The 8,364-nt window shown below is 47.2% G+C and overlaps 1 non-coding gene across 1 annotated transcript; it reads right to left on the reverse strand.

The window, feature by feature from the left end:
- Window positions 1-4,894: 4,894 nt before the first annotated feature.
- Window positions 4,895-4,976, reverse strand: trnas-gcu (transfer RNA serine (anticodon GCU)). Its single transcript has one exon. It is a non-coding gene; the product is annotated as a tRNA-Ser (tRNA).
- Window positions 4,977-8,364: the final 3,388 nt, after the last annotated feature.

The raw sequence follows: 8,364 nt of genomic DNA on the forward strand, positions 1-8,364 counted from the left end.
TTCCAAAGCTTCCACATCCTTCCTTAAATGAGGCGACCAGAACTGTACACAGTACTCCCAATGTGGCCTTACCAAAGTTCTGTACAGCTGCATCATCACCTCACGGCTTTAAATTCAACCCCTCTGTTAATGAACGCCAGCACACCACAGACCTTCTTCACAGCTCTATCCACTTGAGTGGCAACTTTCAAAGATGTATGAACATAGACCCCAAGATCTCTCTGCTCCTCCACATTGCCAAGTACTCTACCGTTAACCCTGTATTCCGCATTCATATTTGTCCTTCCAAAATGGACACACTCACACTTTTCAGGGTTAAAGTTCATCTGCCACTACTCAGCCCAGCTCTGCATCTTATCTATGTCTCTTTGCAGCCGACAACAGTCCTCCTCACTATCCACAACCCCACGAACCTTCGTATCATCGGCAAGTATACTGACCGACCCTTCAACTCCCTCATCCAAGTCATTAATGAAAATCGCCAGCAGCAGAGGACCCAGAACTGATCCCTGCGGTACGCCACTGGTAACTGGGGTCCAGGCTGAATATGTGCCATCGACCACCACTCTCTGACTTCTACCGGTTAGCCAGTTCGTTATCCAACTGGCCAAATTTCCCACTATCCCATGCCTCCTTACTTTCTGCATACGCCTACCATGGGGAACCTTATCAAATGCCTTCCTCAAATCCATGTACACTACATCCACTGCTTTACCTTCATCCACATGATTGGTCACCTCCTCAAAGAATTCAATAAGACTTTTAAGGCAAGACCTACCCCTCACAAATCCGTGCTGACTATCCCTAATCAAGCAGTGTCTTTCCTGATGCTCAGAAATCCTATCCTTCAGTACCCTTTCCATGACTTTGCCTACCACCAAAGTAAGACTAACTGGCCTGTAATGCCCAGGGTTATCCCTATTCCCTTTTTTGAACAGGGGCACGACATTCGCCACTCTCCAATCCCCTGGTACCACCCCTGTTGACAGTGAGGACGAAAAGATCATTGCCAACGGCTCTGCAGTTTCATCTCTTGCTTCCCATAGAATCCTTGGATATATTCCGTCAGGCCCGGGGGACTTGTCTATCCTCAAGTTTTTCAAAATGCCCAACACATCTTCCTTCCTAACAAGTATTTCCTCGAGCTTACCAGTCTGTTTCACACTGTCCTCTCCAACAATATGGCCACTCTCATTTGTAAATACAGAAGAAAAGTACTCGTTCAAGACCTCTCCTATCTCTTCAGATTCAATACACAATCTCCCACTCCTGTCCTTGATCGGACCTACCCTCGCTCTAGTCATTCTCATATTTCTCACATATGTGTAAAAGGCCTTGGGGTTTTCCTTGATCCTACCCACCAAAGATTGTTCATGCCCTCTCTTAGCTCTCCTAATCCCTTTATTCGGTTCCCTCCTGGCTATCTTGTATCCCTCCAACGCCCTGTCTGTACCTTGTTTCCTCAGCCTTACATAGGTCTCCTTTTTCCTCTTACCAAGACATTCAACCTCTCTTGTCAACCATGGTTCCCTCACTCGACCATCTCTTCCCTGCCTGACAGGAACATACATATCAAGGACACGTAGTACCTGTTCCTTGAACAATTCCACATTTCACTTGTGTCCGTCCCTGACAGCCTATGTTCCCAGCTTATGCACTTCAATTATTGTCTGACAACATCGTATTTACCCTTCCCCCAATTGTAAACCTTGCCCTGTTGCACGCACCTATCCCTCTCCATTACTAAAGTGAAAGTCACAGAATTGTGGTCACTATCGCCAAACTTCTCCCCCACTAACAAATCTATCACTTCCCCTGGTTCATTACCAAATACTAAATCCAATATTGCCCGTCCTCTGATCGGACGATCTACATACTGTGTTAGAAAAGCTTCCTGGACACACTGCACAAACACCACCCCATCCAAACTATTTTGATCTGAAGAGTTTCCACTCAATGTTTCGGAAGTTAAAGTCACCCATGACTTCTACCCTGTGACTTCTGCACCTTTCCAAAATCTGTTTCCCAATCTGTTCCTCCACATCTCTGCGACTATTGGGGGGGCCTATAGAAAACTCCTAACAAGGTGACTGCTTCTTTCCTATTTCTGACTTCAACCCATACTCCCTCAGTAGGCTGATACTCCTCGAACTGCCTTTCTGCAGCTGTTATACTATCTCTAATTGACAATGCCACCCCCCACCTCTTTTACCACCCTCCCTAATCTTATTTAAACATCTATAACCAGGGACCTCCAACAACCATTTCTGTCCCTGTTCTATCCAAGTCTCCGTGATGGCCACCACATCGTAGTCCCAAGTTCCGATCCATGCCATATGTTCACCCACCTTTATCCCGATGCTTCTTGCGTCGAAGTATACACACTTCAAGCCATCTCCGTGCCTGCAAGTACTCTCCTTTGTCAGTGTTCCCTTCCCCACTGCCTCATTACACGCTTTGCCGTCCTCAATATCGGCTACCTTAATTGCTGGACTACAAATCCAGTTCTCATTCCCCTGCCAAATTAGTTTAAACGTTCCCGAAGAGTACTAGAAAACCTCCCTCCCAGGATATTGGTGCCCCTCTGGTTCAGATGCAACCCGTCCTGCTTGTACAGGTCCCACCTTCCCCAGAATGCACTCCAATTATCCAAATACCTGAAGCCCTCCCTCCTACAGCATTCCTGCAGCCACGTGTTCAGCTGCACTCTCTCCCTATTCCTAGCCTCGCTATCACGTGGCACCGGCAACAAACCAGAGATGACAACTCTGTCTGTCCTGGCTTTTAACTTCCAGCCTATCTCCCTAAACTCATTTGTTACCTCCACACCCCTTTTCCTACCTACGTCGTTGGTACCAATGTGCACCACGACTTCTGGCCGCTCCCCCTCCCCCTTAAGGATCCTGAAGACACGATCCGAGACATCCTTGGCCCTGGCACCCGGGAGGCAACATACCTTCCGGGAGTCTCGCTCGCGACCTCAGAATCTTCTATCTATTCCCCTAACCATTGAACCTCCTACAACTATTGCTTTTCTATTCTCCCCCCTTCTCTTCTGAGCCCCAGAGCCAGACTCAGTGCCAGAGACCTGGCCGCAAGGGCCTTCCCCCGGTAGGTCACCCCCAAACAGCGTCCAAAACGGTATACTTATTTTGAAGGGGAACGGCCACGAGGGATCCTTGCACTGTCTGCCTGCCCCACCTCCCCGCCCCCCCCCGCCCCTGACTCTAACCCAGCTATTCTTGTCCTGTACCTTGGGTGTGGTTACCTCCCTGTAACTCTTCTCTATCGCCCCCTCTGCCTCCCGGATGATCCGAAGTTCATCCAGCTTCAGCTCCAGTTCCCTAACACGGTCTTTGAGGAGCTGGAGTTGGGTGCACTTCCCGCTGGTATAGTCAGCGCGGACATCGGTGGTATCCCTCACCACCCACATCCTACAGGAGGAGCATGCAACTGGCCTAGCCTCCATCCCCTCTTACCTTACAGAATATAGCTGCCCTCTGGACCAACTGGATCTCCGCCCTCCGACACTGCTCCCAGTCAGCTGCACTCTCTGTAAACTCCTGGCTCTCTTCTCACTCTTTGCGGAAATGGAGGAAACAAAATGCAAGCAGCACTTTACTCCCTCCTCACTTTACTCCGTCAGTCACCAAACTCTCACTAGAGCACTCAAATGCAACAAATTCAGCACTCCCTCAGTCACCAAACTCTCACTAGAGCACTCAAATGCACCAAATTCAGCACTCCCTCAGTCACCAAACTCTCACGAGAGCACTCAAATGCACCAAATTCAGCACTCAGTGCAAACACAGTCTGCACGGTAGGGGATCACTTTTATACTGTGAATCTAGCCTCTAAAGACTTGTGATTCTGTGGAATTCGCTACCCCAGATTGCGATGGATGCAGGGACACTGAATACATTTAAGGAGGAATTAGAGAGATTGTTGTTGGTAATGAGTGGAAGGGTTATGGAGAACGGGTGGAGTTGAGGGCAGTATGGGATCAGCCAAGATCTCATGGAATGTGTTAGGCTCAGAAGGCTAAATTGCCTTCTCCCGCTCCTAGGTCATGTGTTATAGTGAGGACGTATTCTAGCTGAGATCAATCGCCCTCTTCATCTGTAACATTGTAGGTAACAGATGAGGAACACATCATCCGTGATAGAATGGCGGGGCAGACTCGATGGGTCTAATGGCTTAATTCTGCTCCTATATTTTATGAACTTATCTTTTGTGCGACTTCGTGAGTTTCAAACTGAGGAGAAGGAACATTTTCCAACTCAGAATTTATGCGCAATTAGGGCAGGGAGTGAAAAGTAACTTTCTCAGCTTTTTATTATTTGGTTTCACCATGGACAGTGTTCGACTATTCACCGCCCGCCAAGCACTTTAACAAAAGCTATAAATCACAGCCTTTTTTCTATATCCTCATGAAGTGGACGAAACAGAGATACAACAGACACGTTACAGACAAGAATGGGATTTGAATCCACGTGTGCAGAGTACAATGGATTATTGTGCCTCACCTTAACCACGTGGTACAACCCCTTTAGTTCATGGAACTTTAATATCTGATCTTGTCACAGACAAGTAGCCGAAGCACCCCACCAATGTACAATCAGGAGGACGTTCATCCACGAGAGGTGGCAGAAGTTAATAATGGGAGAAGTGAACCCGGTAACCTCGATTGCACAGTGGGGAGCCGAAGAAGAATTGGTGGCAATGTGGGGTTAAGCCCCAAACACGTCTGCCTCCGTTCGTGCCTCCGTTCGTCCCTCCTCTAACCCAACTCGATGCAAGTGGCCTGACAACTTGGAATAGTTTGTCACATCAGTGATTGCAGATCCATCGTGTAAAAATGAATCCCACTTCGGAGAAACAATGGGCGAAAAATCGACGAGGATGGGATTCGAACCCACGTGTGCAGAACACAATGGATTAGCAGTCCATCGCCTTAACCACTCGGCCACCTCGTCCCACAGTGTTTCGCGTCAATACGTCTTAATTCGTTTTGCATCCATGAACTGATGGCAATTATTTGCCTCTTTCTATTCAACCAGGTATTCTCCGCAGGAAATGCAGTGATGGTGGTATAGTGGTGAGCAGTGCTGCTTTTGAAACCGTTGACTCCGGTTCGATCCCCAGCCAGCGCAGTAATAGTTGAATCGCATGTTTTTGCGCGACATCCTGAGTTTCAAACTGAGGAAGACTGGTCAACTGTTTCTCATTCAGAATTTATGCGGATTATCTAAGTGAGGTGTTTAAGATGCGAAAAGGTGTAGATATTGTAGACGTGGAGTTGATGGTACCTGTTGTGGGGCAGTCTAAAACGAGATGTCATCATCTTAGAATATGAGGAGGCAAATTTAAAAAAGAAAAACTACTTCTCCCAAAGGGTTGTAATTCTGTGGAATTCACTTCCTCAGAGTGTGGTGGATGCAGGGACTGTGAGAAAGTTAAGGAGGACTTAGAGAGACTTTTATTGGTAATGAGTTGAAGGGTTCTGGAGAACGGGCAGGACGGTGGTGTTGAGGCCATTATGTTTGATCAGGCAAGATCACATGGAAGGTTTTACGCCCAAGAGGCTAAATTGCATATCCCAGCTCCAATGTTATGTGTTCTCGGGAGGAGGTGTTCTGGCTGATATCTCAATCGATCTCTTGTTCCGTAACATTTCAGGTAGCAGATGATGAACATTTCAGTCATGATTGAATGGCGGGCAGACTCGATGGGTCGAATGGCCTAATACTGCTCATCTATCTGATGAATCTATCGTTTGCGCCGCTTCATGACTTTCAAACTGAGGGAAAGAAATAGTTTCCAACTCAGAATGTGTGCGCAATTATGGGGGGGGGGGAGTGAATTAAGTAACTTTCTCGTCATTTTCTAAAGTGGTTTCAATATGGAAAGTGTTCGATTATTCACAACCCCAAGCCCCAAACACTAAAAATCACAGCATTTTTCCGTCACCCTCATGAAGTGGATCAAACAGAGACACAACAGATACGTTACAGACGAGGATTGGATTCGAACTCAAGTGCGCAGAGCACAAAGGTTTCTTGTGCATCCCCTTAACCACGTGGTACAACTCCTTTACTTCATGGAACTTTAATATCTGACCTTCTCACAGACAAGTGACCGAAGCAACCCTCCAGTGCACAAACAGGAGGATGTTCATCCAGGAGAGGTGGCAGAAGGTAATTATGGGAGAAGTCAACCCGGTATCCTCGACTGTACTGTGGGTAGCCGAAGAAGAACTGGTGTCAAAGAGCGGTTCAGCCCCAAACACGCCTGCCTCCGTTCCACCGTCCTCTAACCCAACTCGATGCAATCTGGCCTGACAACTTGGAATAGATTGTCACATCAGTGATTGCATATCCATCTTGGAAAAAGGAGGCCTACTTCCGAGGAAAGTGGATTTAAAATCAACGAGCATGGAATTCGAACACACATGTGGAGAGCACAATGGATTAGCAGCACAGCGCCTTAACCACTCGGCCACTTCGTCCCACAAGTGCACATGTCAATATGTCTTAATGCGTTTTGCATCCATGAACTGATTGAATGTACCAGCCTCCTTCTATTCCACCTGGTGTTCAAAATTGGAAATGCAGCGATGATGGGAGAGTGGTGAGCAAAGTTTTCTTCCAATCAGTTGTCCCTGTTCGATTCCCGGTCATCGATCTAATAGTTGAATCGGATGTTATTGTGCGACATCGTGAGTTTCAAACTGAGGAAGACTGGTCCACAGCTTCTCACTCAGAATGTATGCGTCATTATCTAATTGAGGTGTATCAGGTGCCAAAAGTTATGGAAAAAGTTGACGTGGAGCTGTTGCTTCCTCTTGTGGGGCATTCTAAAAGGAGAGGTCATGCTCTTAGAATACTAGATTTAGTCACGAGTTGAATGGCGCAAGGGAAGAGTGCTGGGCCTGTAACCCAAAGGTAGATGGATTGAAACCATCTTCGACTATTCATATTCTCATTCACACCAAACGACAACGATTTGTTAGCAGCACATCTGCCTTTTAGGGCAGCACGGTAGCATTGTGGATAGCGCAATTGCTTCGCAGCTCCAGAGTCCCAGGTTCGATTCCGGTTTGGGTCACTGTCAGTGCAGAGTTTTGCACATCCTCCCCGTGTGTGCGTGGATTTCCTCCGGGTGCTCCGGTTTCCTCCCACAGTCCAAAGATGTGCAGGTGAGGTGGATTGGCCATGATAAAATTGCCCTTAGTGTCCAAAATTGCCCTTCGTGTCTAAAATTGCCCTTCGTGTTGGGTGGGGTTACTGGGTTATGGGGATAGGGTGGAAGTGTGGACCTTGGGTAGGGTGCTCTTTCCAAGAGCCGGTGCAGACTCGATGGGCCGAATTGGCTCCTTCTGCACTGTAATTTTTTTTTAAATTGAGGAAAAACTACTTATCCCAAAAGGTTTATGATTCCGTGGAATTCGGTACCCCAGATTGCGTTGGATGCAGGGAGAGTGAGTAAGTTTAAGGAGGAGGTAGAGAGATGCTTATTGGTAAGGAGTTGAAGGGATACGGAGAACGGGAAGACGGTGGAGTTGACGCCAGGATGGGATCAGCCAACATCACATGGAAGGTGTTAGGCTCAGGAGGCTAAATTGCCTACTCCCGCTTCGAGGTCATGCGTTCTAGGGAGAAGGTGTTCCTGCTGATAACGCAATCGACCTCTTTGTCTGCAACATTGTAGGTCGCAGATGGGGAAGATATCAGCCATGATAGAATGGCGGGCAGACTCGATGGGTCTAATGGCTAAATTGTGTTTCTTTATTTTATGATCTTATCTTTTGCGCGACTTTGTGAGTTTCAAAATGAGAGGAAGAAACAGTTTCCAACTCAGAATTTATACGCAATTAGGGCAGGGAGTGAAATAAGTAACTTTCTCACCTTTTTATAATGTGGTTTCAACATGGAGAGTGTTCGCCGAATTCACCACCCGCCAAGCCCGTGAACCAAAGCAAAAAAATCACAGCATGTGTACTTCATGCTCATGAAGTGGACCAAACAGAGACACAACAGACACATTACAGACGAGGATGGGATTTGAATCCACGTGTGCAGAGTACAATGGATTATTCTGCGTCTCCTTAACCACATGATACAACTCATTTACTTCAATGGAATTTTTATATGCGATCTTATTCCAGGCAAGTAGCCAAAGAACCCCTCCAGTCTACAAACAGGAGGAGGTTCATCCTGGAGAGGTGGCTGAAGAGAATTATGGGTGACGTCATCCCGGTAACCTCAACTGTACTGTGGGTAGCCGAAGAACTTGTGTCACGGTGCGGTTCCACTGACAACGTATCCACCGGCACATATAGTGACGAAGACTGACAGGTTCAGA

Source organism: Scyliorhinus torazame, chromosome 24 (assembly GCF_047496885.1).
Source record: "Scyliorhinus torazame isolate Kashiwa2021f chromosome 24, sScyTor2.1, whole genome shotgun sequence".
Classification (NCBI taxonomy): Eukaryota; Metazoa; Chordata; class Chondrichthyes; order Carcharhiniformes; family Scyliorhinidae; genus Scyliorhinus; species Scyliorhinus torazame.